We start from the raw sequence: 16934 nt of genomic DNA on the forward strand, positions 1-16934 counted from the left end.
CGAGTCCCACGCTGGGCAAAAGATTCCTGCACTGCTGGAGGTGGAAAAGACGGCCCTTGTGGCCCTTTATGATTCTACGATTCACCGTCTTCCATTTTCCAATATTCAGTTCTTTCCATCTCAGGCTTCACCAATAGGATTTTGTGTAGGAATCACCTTAACTGACTGGCAGAAGCACGTGCAGTGTTCCATTGTTTTCCTTCACAACAACAGAGTACTACATGCTCAGCTTTTGTGTTAATTGTTTCTGGACAGGCTTGAACTAGCACCTTTCATTTTCAAATAAATCACTGGTTGAAATAAATCCATTTGTGTTTATTTTTAATCAGATTTGCGCTCCTCTAAGCAGTGCAAACCAGCATACAGGGAGCCCTCTCACGTTTATCATCGTAAAAATCCCAAGAGGTAGGTTAAGCTGGGAACTAGTGACCAGCTCAAGGCCAGCCTGGGAAATTCATCCTCAGCTTAGGAAATGAAATGCACACATTCAGAGGAAATAACACACTGTGCTCCCACAAATATTTTCTTACCCAGGGATTGTTGTTAATCATTTCCTTCTACAGATTTAAATAGTAAAGAATTATGCAAAGAGGAAATATAAATTTATATTCACAATAAAGTTACACAAGGTTAAATGCACACATCTCTGTAATCAACTGCCCACCTGATGTTTACTTTAGAGAGAAACTAGTAGGGAATGTGTTTTGGCAGGCTTTGCACTCCAACACAGACACATGAAAAGAAACCCTAGAATATGGGTGAGACCCTTTTTGTTGGTTATGGGGAAATAAAAGGGACAGGAGAGCCATAGCTCAGCAGTAGTGCACATGCAAAAGACATGTTGTTGTTGTTGTTTAGTCATTTAGTCGTGTCCGACTGTTCGTGACCCCATGGACCAGAGCACGCCAGGCACTCCTGTCTTCCACTGCCTCCTGCAGTTTGGTCAAACTCATGCTGGTAGCTTCTCATGAGGTGGCCAAAGTATTGGAGCCTCAGCTTCATGATCTATTGTTTATTTATTATTTAAATTTGTATGTCACCATCCCATATACGGTAGATGTGCTCAAAGCAGCTCACAACAGGACAACCAAAATGCAAACCGATACATAATTCCAGCAGCAATCAGATACTAAATCACTTCAAAATATAACACGACAATCCAGTTTGATTATATGGACATTGTAACTTTTTAAAGTTACAGTGAATAGCTCAGTTGGTTAGAGCGTGGTGCTGATAATGCCAAGGTTGCAGGTTTGATCCTGTATGGTGGCAGCTGCATATTCCTGCATTGCAGGGGGCTGGACTAGATGATCCTCAGGGTCCCTTCCAACTCTACAATTCAATGATAAAACACACTATCAAACACCTAGCTCATATGCTCAATAACAGAATCGCTAGGCGTGCTTTTTATAATAAGAATACAAAGCTGAAAACGAACTGCAGCTAAAATATTATGTTCATTTTTCACATGATCTAGTCCTTCCCCTGACCACCCCCTAATATTCTTAAGAGGGTCTCTTCTCCAGTCTTCAGAGAGTAGCTGGAAATGGGGAGGCAGATGGAAGAATGAGGAAACCCCGACAAAAGAACAGTGGCAAGAGAAATTGATGAACTATGCAGAATTGGCTAAACTGACATATATACTGCGAGATAAGGACAACTGTGACTTCAAAGAAGAATGGGAACTTTTTACAAACTACTTTAAAAGACAACAAAATGATTTGGACTCCTTGGCAGGTTTTGAATAAACATACACAAATTTATTGATTGTTAACACAATAGACAGATAATATAAGGATTTATACAATTTTACAGTATGCAGAGAATAATATGTGTTGAGAAATCAAAGAGAGGAGCTGAGGGAAGTATTGGGGGGGAGGGCAGTTTGATGGGGAGGTGGGGGGGAAAGGGGGAAAATAATGAATATTATATGTTTTGATATTTTGTTATGTTGAAATTTTTGATAAAAATCTTTTTAAAAAGCCCCCCCCCAAAAAAAAAGGAAATGAGGAGGCATAAAAAGGTCCTCCTTTCCTTCCACTCTTCAGGTGTTTTTTTTTTAAAAAAAATATTAATTTATTTACAACATAAATCCACAACAACTCATACATACAAACAAACAAACCCACCACCATTGACAATTAAAACATATCAAAATTAAACTCCTATCCACTTACACAAAGAAAACATAACATAAAAATAAAAGACTTCCTTTATCCTGTAAATGGCCTACTTATTTACTTCTTGTATATTGTTTCTTTTATATGTGATTATTACAATTTTTCCTAATTGTGACTTATAAAACCACAAAATCCCCTGTAGAAATTAGTCGAAACAAGTCCAGGTATATATTTTGGTGCACTGTTTGGTAAAGTATTGTCTGCATTTCTCCCATTCTTTTTGAAATTCTTGTCTAGGTTGTCCCCTAATTGTCTGTTGATCTGGCCAATTCAGTCTAATCTAATAATTTATCCTGCCATTCCTTTTTTGTTGGCACTACGGTAATTCTTTTTTCCAATTTCTGGCAATTAAGGTCCTCGCCGCGCCTGTGGCATAAAGGAATATTTTCCGATCCTCTTTTGCTATACCTGTGTCTGTTATTCCTAATAGGAAAGCTTCTGTATTCCACTCTGCAGTTTTAATATGAAATTTTAGGTGCAGTAATGCGGCCAGAGCTCAGAAACTGCTCACGCTAATGAAATTCCCTGTAGCAAAATGCCCCTAGAACAATGGGAGTTTCGAAAACTGGCATGTGCCCCATGCTGCTGAATGCTGCTAGCTTGCCTGGCCACCTGTGTGGGAGTTAGATCATTCTAGCTCTCAGGCAGGGTCAGGAGAGCAGAGTGGCCCTGAATGTATGGTGGTGGCCTATTCTTGCATAGCTGTCAAGTGTCCCTTATTGGAAGGGACAGTCCCTTATTCCAGCGCCATGTCCCGCTGCTGTCCCTTATTGATGGATGTCCCTTAAATGATGTCCCTTAAATTTCAAAGGAAGCAGCTCCTCTCCCTCCCTCCCTGCTGGCCAGGGAGGAGGGAGGCTCCAACTGTGCTGCTTGGCTGTGTTGCTCACCCCATAAGAAGTCTAAGAACGACCTGGGGGGGTGGAGCTTGCATGCCTTGTGTTAATGCAAGCTGAGGGGTTTTTTGAATGCTGGACACCATTTTGTTGCACGTGCTGCTGCAAACTTTGCAGTGCAAAGCCAGGCCGGGGAGCCATCTTAAGTTGAGGCTGCATAGGCCTTGTGGTGCATGTGATTCAGATTCTATTCAGTTAAACCTCTGGTTACAAAGTTGGTTGGACAGTGTTCTCGAAGCTACCAGCATGAGTTTGACCAGACTGCAGGAGGACAGGAAGACTGGAGTGCCTGGAACAGGTGAGGCTGCAGGTCCCTTATTTTGGCTGCTGGTCCCTTATTTTCAAATCTGTAAGTTGACAGCTATGTTCTTGTTGTAGATTGTCTTGTCACAACCCCATCAAGTTAGTCGTCACCTGCAAGTCGTCCACCTATCTAGTGCTTGCCTATGAAAATAGTCTCCAAGGAAGCATGACTGTGACTAATACAGTGGTATCTCGGGTTCCATACCCTTCAGGTTCCATACGCTTCAGGTTACAGACTCTGCTAACCCAGAAATATTACCTCAGGTTAAGAACTTTGCTTCAGGATGAGAACAGAAATCGTGGTCCGGCGGCGCGGCAGCAGCAAAAGGCCCCATTAGCTAAAGTGGTGCTTCAGGTTAAGAACAGTTTCAGGTTAAGTACGGACCTCCGGAACGAATTAAGTACTTAACCTGAGGTACCACTATAATAATAATAATAATAATAATAATAATAATAATAATAATAATAATAATTTATTATTTATACCCCGCCCATCTGGCTCAGTTTCCCCAGCCACCCTGGGCGGCTTCCAACAGAATATTAAAATACAATAATCTATTAAACATTAAAAGCTTCCCTAAACAGGGCTGCCTTCAGATGTCTTCTAAAAGTCTGGTAGTTGTTGTTCTCTTTGACATCTGGTGGGAGGGCGTTCCACAGGGTGGGTGCCACTACCGAGAAGGCCCTCTGCCTGGTTCCCTGTAGCTTTGCTTCTCGTAGTCAGGGAACTGCCAGAAGGCCCTCAGCGCTGGATCTCAGTGTCCGGGCAGAACGATGGGGGTGGAGACGCTCTTTCAGGTATACTGGACCGAGACCATTTAGGGCTTTAAAGGTCAACACCAACAATACTGGTACCAACAACAGTACATTCAGACTGCCTCCTGAATGTACCAACAATATTTGTTTATCTACTTAAAGCATTTTTACCCTGCTCTATAGCTGAAATAGCTCTTGGGGCTGCTTTAAGAAGTCTGTGGTCCGACAAGCCCTACCCTTAGGCTTTGCAATCCACAAGGTAGGACACACAAGGAAACAGGGCTAGGGAAGAAGCAGGAAAAGGAAAGCTCACTCACCAGTTCTTAAAATGGCACTGGGAGGAATTTCTGGCCTGTGGGCCAAACATTTTGGAGGAAGGCATGCTCACCTGCTCTACAACTGGCATCATACAGGGCATCAGGTGTGGGACAGGGAAGGGCTTCAAGCAAGATCCATATTGTTCCTTCACTGATGTGAGGCATGCTCCCAACCACCAATCAGCTCAAGGGCCACAGGAGCCCACCTTGCTCAAGGTGGGGAAAGAGGTTTTCAAGTGTGAGTGAGGCTGAGAGACTTCAGAGAAGTGTGACTAGCCCAAGGTCACCCAGCAGCTGCATGTGGAGGAGCGGGGAAGCGAACCCGGTTCACCAGACTATGAGTCCACCGCTCTTAACCACTAAACCACACTGGCATCCCAGTAGATAAGCAAATATTGTTGGTACATTCAGGAGGCAGTCACAGTCACCTCCAACATCATCATAATATTTGGCTGAGACATGGGTAGCCCTGCTCGCCTGTCTAAGTGGACCTATGAGGTGGGGCCAGATAAAGATCTGGTCACTAGAGCCAGAAAGCTTCCCACTCCTGTCTTAAAGTAGCAGTTCTCAACTTTGGTGACCATCTGGGATGGAAATGGTCCAGGCAGCTGGTGTCTCAGTAGACCTAATAGAATAAGCCTGCTTCTCTTCCCTGTTCTGCAACCTGAAGATATGACTGCTGCTAAGTGACAGTTTGGGGGGAAGCCCAAGTCTTTTTCTGCTGCAGTCTTGTGATTTATTTTTATTTTTTTGCTCCAAGCTGCCTGAAGAGCTATGATTTCTTTTCTAGGCACTCACCAAACATTTGTGTCTGGTATGAAAGCCTGAAAAGCGCGGCTGGGGGTGGGTAGGTGGGAGGAATGGGACTATAAATCCCCTTCATATCCATTTGTACATTCAGAACCTTTTCTTCTGTTTGTCTTTTATTCAAGGTACTTTTTTTCAAATTGTAGGTGCTCATTCCATCCCATTCGCTTATGCCCATAGCAACACCCCCGTTAGACATAATGCAGAAGCATTATCATTCTTCTCAAGAACGCCAAAGTGCTGAGAAGCAAGAGAGAGCCAGGGATCCAACATGTTTTAAGGGAGGAAATATTGTGCCAGCGTTTTGCTTTGGGCGAATCCAGAACTTTTTCAAATTAGCTAAGATGAATCTGGGGAGGAAAATTAATGAAAGAAGGTGATCCTTTCATTTCATTAGTCTGTGTTCTAACAATCCAATAAAAGTCTGTTGAATAATAAAAAATACGCTTTCAGAAATTTCATTTTTCCGTAATTACGTTGGCAAGGAATAAATAGTCTGTAATTGCACTGGATGAGTTATAAATTATAGCAAGTTTGCAGCAGAAAGTACTTGTGAAGTTCCACTTGTCTTTCTATACAGTGGTGCCCATGTGTGTTCAAGGAAGTGTCTACTGGTTCAATTAAAATTTGGTTGTTGTTTAGTCGTTTAGTCATTTCTGATGCTTCGTGACCTCGTGCAAAAATGGAAGGGAAAGATAACATGTCCATGAATGCACACACTGACCATCCATCCCAACACCAAAACATCCTTGAGGAGGGAGACATTGATCCAACTGAAAACTGGGAAACATGGGCACACAAGTAATCTATATTTCTTCCTATATACATAAAAATGTAAGGTGTCATCATGCAGCAGTTCATATGGCCATCAGTACATGGTGACAACACCTCCAGTGTGACTAGAGAATGGCAGGCAGGCAAGCAAGTAGTGTGGGTGGCAGGAGACACTTCAAAGAGCAATTTGACAAACAATATTGTAGACATTATTGTACATAATAATATCTACATCATACTGTGATGAAGAGCAGGCTTAAAATGAATAAAATTAAACAGAAATGGCATGGAATCCACATACCCTCAGAAAACTCCTATGCATGATTACAAATTACTCGTGCCCACCAGCAGAACCCCAGTGGTTCAGTTTAGGGTTTGAAACACTTTTAGGCAGGGCACATTTGGAATTTTGAGGAAGTATCACAAAACAGCTGCTGTAGAGGGCATTATATTAACATAAAATGGTTGCTGTTATGTACTGAGTTGAATAGGATTCAGAATGCAGCAGTCTGATTGGTCCTAGAACAATAGGATTCAGAATGCAGCAGTCTGATTGGTCCTAGAACAATAGGGTACAGAATGCAGCAGTTTGATTGGGCCACAGGAGCCACCCAATCCAGCTCCAGGTGGAAGTGAATTCGCAACCTGGTTGGCCTACAGGTAAATCCTGGAATTAGCCAATCGTGTGGGGCCAATTGTGTAAATAATGTATATAAAGCAGACGTTCTGGGGGAACTTCCATTCCTCCTCACCACTATGAGCTGAATAAAGAGCATGAAATCCACTCTTGACTCTGAGTATATTTCAGTTGCCACATCTGAAGGAAGGGGAAAAGAGACAAGACCACAAAACAGCCGAAGCATTCACTCACTCACCCTCAATCAATGCTGGGAAAGACCCTGCCAGGTGAACTCAGAGAGATCTTTGTACATTTCCATTTGCAGAAAGGAACTGGGGGTGGGGGTGCAGTCCTGGCATCCAATGAAATGTGGCCATGTTGAAGGGGAGACATTCAATGAAGAAGCAACTGAACCAGTGCAATGAGGAACAGAGCAGGAAAGCAAACAGTCTTTCTCATGCATTCTGGTTTCTTGAGGGGATTTTGCCGGCATCGTAGGACGGACTGGTGGTCACCATGTTGGTGCCCCCTGCTTTAAGGTCCAGAAGTCCACTGTAAGTATCCTCATGCCACATAGAATAATATAACTGCATGAAAAGGAAAGGTTTATATTTTTCAGGAACTAGAAAATGTTTTGCAGGCAAGGGAAGCAAGCCAGAGGAAATTGGCTCCAAGCAAATTAAGGCTCCAAAACATTGCAGATGACCTTTGTGTTTAGAAGTCATGCACAAGTGTGCTTTCAGTATAACATCCTTTCACAGCCATGTTCAAAGTACCTTAAAATAGAATATAGAAATAAAAGAGTGTTTAGAGAAGGCAACACTTGAAACTGCATAAGGAAGATTTGAAAATGCTACTCGTCAGAAAGCTGGATAAATCCAACCTGTTCAAGCAGGGATTGTCAAGAGAAGGAGAAGAAAGTCTCAAATGCTACAAGAGATGGAAGCGTTCTGCCTGAGCGCCTCAATAGTTCAGAAGGAAGAACAAAATTAATCCATTGCTGCCACATGCATTTATACCTCAGAACTCATAAATTACCCACAACCTCGAGCTTGTATTTCCTCCTTCTCCAGATGGAAATTACATTTCTTGAATATAGATTTCCACATCAACTCTGGGCACTCATTAGAGCTCGAAGGCTGCAGTGCCCTTCTTGCGTTGATACATGCGCACAGTTGCACACACTTTCGGCCTGACAAATCCCCAATTCGTCTAGCTAAGCCTTTTGAACCATTGATTGATCGAGTCCATTCGGGTGGGTTGAGTGAGCCATTACTTGTGTCAGGGAACTTTCGAGACCCGATTGATTCTGATGCCTTGATGGAATGCAGATGATGCGAAAGCAGGACTTCCTAGGAAAGTCATACCTGCTCAGGCCTGAGACGAGGAAAAATGAGGTTGAGAAATTATTGAGATGTATGAAGACTTATGGACGTGGCAGGAATGTTCTGAGGAGCAGCACTGTGCATCAGGGGAAGGGTTGTAGCTTTGCATGTAGAAATCCCATGCTTAGAAACAGACATGCCTGTCTGTTGTACAGGAGGAAAGAGCTAGGTTGGCAGGCAGCATGGACCAGGACCCAAGGAGACAGAAGTGGGATGAGGAAAACCCTTACACAGGACTTAGAGCAGCAATAAAACTGGCTATATGCTGTTAGCTGGATGGAGTTTACCAAGGAAGGCTGAATGTGTCATATTGATCCAAAGCAACCAGCCATAATATCATAGCCTGAAGGTCTCTAATTAGAGCAGAACTCAAGAAGTAATAACACCAGAATGTTCTCCATTGTTTATGGGTGATGCAAGACTATTAGGAAACTTGAAAGAACGTCTCGGCAATGTTAGGAACAGCTCCCCACACATACAGACCCTCCCTGCCAATGAGACCAGGGCTTTCCTGTGAGCGAAGCTTGCTGGCCTTTTTCCTAATTTACTTCTGCCTGAAGCTCTAGCAGCTTTATTCTATAATTTAGCATCTCTCAGAAAGGCACAGAGGAAAGAAATACATTAAAAGACTTGAACTTCCATTGCGTAGTGTAACTTTTGTGCCGCCGGGCAAATGCCACAGTAGGATGTATCGACAGAAGTATGAAGGCGCAAGATAAAATTGTTTTGCTCCGTCCAAGGCTCGGCAAGACTGTTCCGTCCTGTTCTGTAGCATTCATACGTCCACTAAAGCAGAGATGAACTAGAAAGGATTGAGGGGGCAGGTATAAATATGACAAAAAGCCTCCATCTTGTGAGGCTGTGTTTGTGTGAGAGAGAGCAAGAGCAAGAGACAGAAATAGACAGACAGACAGACAGACAGACAGACACACACACACACACACACACACAAAGAGAGAGGGGGGTACAGTTGATTATGTAAAGGCAGCACTCCTCTTATTTTATTATGTCCAATCCTGGCATCCTATGAAATGTGGGCATACTTAAAGCCCTAAACGGCCTTGGGCCAGTATACCTGAAAGAGCGCCTCCACCTCCATCGTTCTGCCCGGACACTGAGGTCCAGCACCGAGGGCCTTCTGGTGGTTCCCTCACTACGAGAAGCCAAGTTACAGGGAACCAGGCAGAGGGCCTTCTCGGTAGTGGCACCCACCCTGTGGAACGCCCTCCCATCAGATGTCAAAGAGAAAAATAACTACCAAACTTTTAGAAGACTTCTGAAGGCAGCCCTGTTTAGGGAAGCTTTTAATGTTTAATAGGTTTTTGTATTTTAGTGTTTTGTTGGAAGCCGCCCAGAGTGGCTGGGGAAACCGAGCCAGATGGACGGGGTATAAATAATAAATAATAATAATAATAATAATAATAATAATTATTATTATTATTATTATTATTATTATTATTATTATTATTATTGATGTTATTCAATGCAGGGGAGGCCAAGCAGGAACTGAGCAGAAAGAACAAGTAGTCTCTCACCTATTGTGGATTTTTTAAGGGATAATTATTGAAGTGTTGCTTAGCATACTGGCACCCATGAGTAATTGTTCATGAGCAGGACTCAACGTAGTCTTCAGCAGATCACTCCCTCTCCTCTCCCATGAGTCCCCTAAATCAGTTACATGGGTTCTGTCAACCCTCAGGAACAGACTCGGAGATGGTGTGGGGCACATGCAGGAGGATGGGGTAGGGGGTCACACTGTGCTAGTGCTAATCCTTACGCCACCATAATTATTTGGTTGAAAGCGGGCCTTTTTCAACATAAGAACTGCCGCAGGATCAAATCCATGAATGAGTTCAGATGGGATTCAAGTAGATGGCTGGGCACTCTGGGAGTAAATCCAAAGTCCATGTAATGTCAGTCTTCAGTTGATCCGTGCCCGTCTTGGCTGATTAGGGAGTGTCCAGATGTTGCGCGAACCGCCCTGGTTGAAATTATGAATTTGTCCCTTGACACGGGGACATTCCCAGGGGAACTGAAGGAAGCAGTGGTGTGTCCACTCTTAAAGAGAACTTCATTAGATCCCTTAGACCTATCCAATTACCGCCCAGTTTCAAATCTTCCATACCTGGGTAAGGTAATTGAGAGAGCGGTTGCTGAACAGCTTGGTAGGTTTCTGGAGGAAACATCGGCATTAGATCCATTTCAGTCCGGTTTCCGTCCTGGTTTTGGGACGGAGACGGCTCTGGTTGCCCTAACAGATGATCTCCGTAGACAACTGGATCGAGGCGGGTCAGGACTGCTGATCCTTTTAGATTTGTCAGCAGCCTTTGACATTGTTGATCATGATCTTCTGGACCACCGCCTCGCAGACGTGGGGATACAGGGCATAGCCCGTAACTGGCTGTGCTCTTTTATCTCTGGTCGGGGACAGAGGGTGGCACTAGGGAGGGAAATGTCGTCGCGCCACTCCTTGGTGTGTGGAGTGCCGCAGGGCGCAATTCTCTCCCCGATGCTTTTTAACATCTTTATGCGCCCCCTTGCCCAGATTATCCGGAGCTTTGGGCTGGGCTGTCACCAATATGCTGATGACACTCAGCTCTATCTGCTGATGGATGGCCACACCGACTCGGCCCCGAACACACTGACCAGATGCTTGGAAGCTGTGGCTGGATGGTTTCGTGGGAGCCGATTGAAACTAAATCCTTCGAAGACAGAGGTCCTATGGCTAGGTCGGGATGGCATGGGGATGAGGGACCAACTCCCTTCTCTTGCGGGGGCCCAATTAGTGCCATTGCCTTCCGTTAAGAGTTTGGGTGTAATCCTTGACGCCTCCCTTTCCATGGAGGCGCAAATTACAGCAACAGCCAAGGCGACATTTTTCCACCTTCGCCGCATCAAGCAGTTGGTCCCTTACCTTTCCCGCCCCGACCTGGCCACAGTGATCCATGCGACGGTCATCTCCAGGCTTGACTACTATAATTCGCTCTACATGGGGCTGCCCTTGAAGCTGTCCCAGAAACTCCAGCGGGTGCAGAATGCTGCAGCGAGGCTCCTCACGGGGTCTCTGCCATGGGAGCATATTCACCCAGTGCTTTTCAAGCTGCACTGGCTCCCGGTGGAGTACAGGGTCAGATTTAAGGTGCTGCTTTTGACCTTTAAAGCCCTTCACAGCCTAGGACCCTCGTACCTACGGGACCGCCTCTCCTGGTATGCCCCACGGAGAGCCTCAAGGTCCATAAATAACAACACTCTAGTGGTCCCAGGCCCTAAGGAAGTTAGATTGGCCTCAACCAGAGCCAGGGCCTTTTCATCACTGGCTCCGGCCTGGTGGAACGCTCTGCCTCATGAGACCAGGGCCCTGCAGGATCTGATTTCTTTCCACAGGGCCTGTAAGACAGAGTTGTTCCGCCTGGCCTTTGGCTTGGAGCCAATTTGATTCCCTCCCCCCCTCTCTTTCTTTTTTCTTTTCCTTCTCCTCCTGCGATGAGGCTACATTTTAATATTTTAATGTTCCATTATTTTAATGTTGTATTTTATTTTTGTTTTTAAGTTGTAATCATTCATCTTGTTTTTATTATTGCTTGTAAGCCGCTCTGAGCCCGGCCTTGGCTGGGGAGGGCGGGGTATAAATAAAAAATTATTATTATTATTATTATTATTATTATTATTATTATTATTCAGTTACCTGAGGTATGTTTGTCTTGCATTATAATATAATGTCTCCCTGTAGGTTTGCTTATAAATGTCATGTGCCATTTCCCTGGTTCAAAGTGATGTACTGATAATGTCCAGATGATCCTAGCCATTTTTTTTTGAAGAAGAAAATATAGGTTATTTTCTCCAAAACTCCTGAATGCAATGTACGATGTACAAAATTGCTCAAAACAATATACAAATCCCCTATCAACATTTGGAGGGGGAAGCAGGGGGCACACTTCTGTACATGCTCTTTATCAAATGCGTTATATCCCACATTTAAGAACATAATCTGATGTATTCAAAATATAATTATTTTTTTTGGAAAAAATTGTCCAGTAGCACCTTAGAGACCAACTAAGTTTGTTCTGGGTATAAGCTTTCTGAAGTATAAGTTATATGAAGAAGTGTTCATGCATATGAAAGCTTATACCCAGAACAAACTTAGTTGGTATCACAACTACCTACCTGTATCTGATGGATGTGAGGGCGATTTGGCCGCAACATCTGCCACTCCATTGATCCCCAGGGTTGATTTGGCTTCCTTGCTCACTGCTCCATGTGCGTCCCTTCCGAAGTTGCGCATTCGGTGGAAGAGGAAGAGCATCCCAGATAGAAGGAGTACTGTACTTGAAGTATTCAATCTGTCCTCTGCTTTGTTTCTTTCACTTAAGCGTTGACTGCTGCTTTCTTACTGAAGGCAAACATCTAGAGGGGCTATAAATGTATGCAGGAGTTACAGGGAGGCTCATAGTGGAGAAATCTTCTGTGATGACTGTGCCCTTAAAATTGAAGGCCCCCTAAAAACTGACAGAAGAACTTAAGAAGAACCTGCTGGATCAGGTCAACAGTCCAGCTGGTCCAGCATCCTATTCTCACATTGGCCAACCAGATGCCTGTGGGAACCCCGCAAGCAGGACCCCAAGCACAAGAACTCTCTCCTCTCCTGTGGCCTCCACAACTGGTAGAGTTCCCAGCATTTGGTGGTCCGTCGAGCCAAGTACAGTCATGCTGGCCCATCAAAGGCTAACAAAATGCACCCAAAAACCTCCAGCTGGTTCTACCTGTCTGGAACGGCAAAACCAGGAGGGTCCTCAAGCCCCTGGCAGGCAACTATACATGGCTGGTGGGCTGTGAATGGCTGCTTGATTGCTCACTAGCTATACAAGCCTAACGCAGGCAGATTACACCGTCCTAATCATGTCTCATTTAGTATTTCTAGTTAATCATTCAAAGGATTTTTTATTATTATTTAACTGCTGAATAAAATATTGAGGGGTTTGGGATTTCAACCCACTTCTTTTCCGAGCTCCAGAGTTGGTCTGTGCGCCATTATCCAGCTGACATCATTCACTTGCAATCCTTTTTATTATTATTATTTGATAGCCTTTCAAACATAGCATGAAAGTTTAAAGAGATAACATCGCGATGCATCCATTATGCCTGTTTTGGAAATTGTTCCTGAAGTGCAGATGCGTGATCATAGGGAATGCGAACTCTCCATCACTAGCAATAATTGGCAGGGTCGAGATGTGTTTCTGTGGTCTGGAACAGCCTTTGTCAACCTGGTACCTTCTGGAGGTTTAGGACTCAAATTCCTTTCAGCCGCAGCCAGTTTTTCCAGTGCTCAGGGATGATGGCAGCTGGACTTCAACAATAGCTGGAGGGTAATAGGCTGCGCAAGGCTGTTTCAGGGCAACCCAGATAAGCAAGAGACCCAGATACAAACAGAAACCACACAACCAAGCACCATGCACACAGTCACATTCATATTTTCATTTCAGGTTTGTATGTATTGCTCTCCGACAACTCCATTCTTCCCCAGTTGTAAAATATGTCTGGTTCTAGCTGTGAAAACGTCTGTGTAAAAATAGCTGTGCAGAGTTCATGAGTTATTACTTCAGTGGCTTCCAGAACAAATTCCCTTGTAACATTTCATTTTGGCAATTCGGGTCTGCAAGCTCACCATGGGACACAAAGCCGCAAGCAGCATCTAAAGATAATGACTTTTTTCCTCTTCCTCCCTTTGGCTTTATTTTCACTGAGGTTGTAGACCTCTGTCCACACTGGACTGTTTCAGACAAGGTGTAGGACTCAGTTACATTAGTAAAGAAACAGCGATTTGAATGTGATGTGAACATGCAGCACCAGATGGTGCCAGAGAGCAGGAAATTTTAAAACACGGTTTTCCATAAAGATTTTTTTCTTTTGTTAAAACAATCTAATTTCTGAGATTTATAGCGTTCTTTCCTGTGTTTAGATCCACCCATAGTCTCATATAATAAGACAATTTCTCTGTATGCAAAGCCCCCTCTGTATAGAGCCAGAGGTCAGGGAGTAGGATTCTAACTTAAATGTCTATCTATTATGCTACTTTTCCACTTGCAGGATTTGGGGGCTCTGTTTTTCTCCTGCATTTTAATTTGGAGAAAAAGTGGGTAAGAGGAAACACGATAGACGTGTACAAAACAAAGCATGTCATGGGAAAAGTGGGTAGAGAAAAGGGTTTTTTTGCTCACAGCACTAGAATGCTAAAGGAAAGGATGCAGCATTTGGGACTTCTTAGTTTAAAGGTAAGAAGTGACTTGGCGGAAGTTTATAAAACTAGGCATGGCATGGAGGAAAGGGATAGAGAGTTTTCAGTCTCTGTCAAGGCCCTAGAACTCGTGGACATCCAATGAATTAAATGAAGACTAGGCAAATTCATGGAGGAGAGGGCAATTGGTGGCCTCTAGCCATGATGACTATGTTCTGCCTCCACAGTTGGAGACTGCAATGATTCTGAATACCAGTTGCTAGAAACCACAGAAAGGGAGAGTGCTCTTGTGCAAATAATAATAATAATAATAATAATAATAATAATAATAATAATTTATTACTTATACACCGCCCATTTGGCTGGGCCTCCCCAGCCACTCTGGGCAGCTTCCAACAGAATATTAAAAACACAATCAAACATTAAAAACATCCCTAAACAGAGCTGCCTTCAGATGTCTTCTGAAAGTCAGATAGTTGTTTATTTCCTTGCACTGGTGGAGGAAGAGGAGTGCGGGGGGAGCAATCCTGGTGGGGTGCCATAGCAGCTGCTCCCCTGCTCATGCTGGGTGCCACGCCCCCTCAGGCGCCACACCATGCCCCTGGGACATGCGCCACGCCCCTGTAGGTGGCATGCCACGCCCCCGGGACACATGTCAGCCCCACCCCCGCCTGCTCTCCGCCCCCCGGTGCCAGAACATGAAGCTCCACCACTGTTTCCTTGACATCTGATGGGAGGGCGTTCCACAGGGCAGGCGCCACTACCGAGAAGGCCCTCTGCCTGGTTCCCTGTAGCTTCACTTCTTTCAGTGTGGGAACAGCCAAAAGGCCCTTGGCGCTGGACATCAGTCTACAGGCTAGACAATGGGGGTGGAGACTCTCCTTCACGTATACTGGGCTGAGGCCGTTTAGGGCGTTAAAGGTCAGCACCAACACTCATATGCTGCTCGCAGGCAAATACTGTTTTTTGGTGTTGTGCAACTGGCCATCCTTGGAGCACTCTGTCTATCCTGCAAGCCCCCACCAGAAATCCCGACAGACAACTCAGGGGTGGAATTGGGTGAGAGGACAAAATTTGGTGCCCCAAAATAGATCTTCTCAATTATGGCCCTTCTCAGCTTTGTGCCCCCTCAGCTCAGCACCCTGTGCAGGAGAACCGGCTGCACCGCCCTAAATCCAGTGCTGAGAGAACCATTCCCTCAGCAAGAAGCAGGCCTGCTGTTTAAAGCCTGGCTGCCTTACAGATTAACAAGGATCATTTGAGGACACAGCCTTTGACCTTTGCAGCCATGCTGCTAGGCCAAAATAAAATCCAGCTCATTCCTAGCCTGGTTGGGGCTTTTGGAGGTTAAAAGAATTAAATATTTGTTTCCCAGTAAAGGGGATGCCTAACAAATATCAGCAGAGAATACATCTGTTACATAAAGAGGATTAGGATCAGTGCAAGAGTTTACATTCAGAACAGGAGTGGCCTTTGAAATGTAGTATGAAGACACATTTAGGAAAGTGCTATCTGTTTTGACTGACACAGCCTCTCTGGACTCTTGAGTAGACTTACTTCCATGTACATGAGGCCCTTTGAGATGCTGGGGACTGAACCTGAGCTCTACTCTAAACTATTGCCCCTTCACAAACAATGGCAGTGCTTGGTCTGGTAGAGACACCACATCATCAAATTTTACCTGAGTGCCTGGGAATCCTATTTCTCTTTAAAGCTCTGCTCCTTAAATCTAACTCTGTGTGGGCTGGATGAGTAGTGCGGTTATATTTTGCATCTGTCTTGAGAGACAATACAGTGCGTCTCCACAGGTGAAATCAAACTGCTGCATTAGCAGTGCCAAGGTGACCTTCCTGGAGCGTAAGCCTGGGCAGTGTGTATGGCTGCCCAGATGACAAGACCACCCCCTCAGCCTCATTGATGTGGTCCAGAGGAGAGCAGAGCAATATGTTGGGCACCAGTTTGGCTGCAGGAGTTGCCAGGAGGAGGCGTACAAGACGCCATCCAGCCGTCTTAGGGACTCCACTCCAGATTTGTGTAGGGTTTACTCCTAAGCCTTTTCTTCTCCTGAAGATATCCCATAAGGGAGCTGAGGATCAGTTTTTTTCCTTCTCAATGGGCTACCTTCCCATGTTGATGAGCCCCATCTGCCACTCACTTCCCTCTACAGCACATGCAGAAACTGCCTTACTGACCCTTGGACCCACTATTGGTCTTATCCGCTCAATCAGCCCATCTTCGCATGCAGGGCAAGTCCCTAATTCATGGAGGGTTTGAGACCCATCAGCTATCCTCACCTGGTTTAGCGCCGGCCAGGCAACCCTTTCCTGGGGTGTGGCCACTGTCGCATGTTGACAGGTTCTAGGAGAGCCGAGTGCAAGCTGAGCACCAAAAGTGGACAAACTACCCCAGAAGGAGTACATGTCTCTCATTATAGGTACTAACACTCCATATACCCCAGGGGGATATATATCTAAAGCAGTGAAGGGAACTCTTTACTTGCTCACAGGTTGTCTCTGGTGAAATCCCCCTGAAGGTTTTTGGGTTGTATACAGCTGTTTTATCGACCGGCTTCATAAGCAACATTAAATCAAACTATGGTTTAGTGCAAATGATCAAACATGCTGGCTTCAAGCGAGAAGACCAGCTGCTTTGCTTAGCGTTACTT

This window comes from Podarcis filfolensis, assembly GCF_964270895.1.
Source record: "Podarcis filfolensis genome assembly, chromosome: 3".
In the NCBI taxonomy this organism is placed as follows: Eukaryota; Metazoa; Chordata; class Lepidosauria; order Squamata; family Lacertidae; genus Podarcis; species Podarcis filfolensis.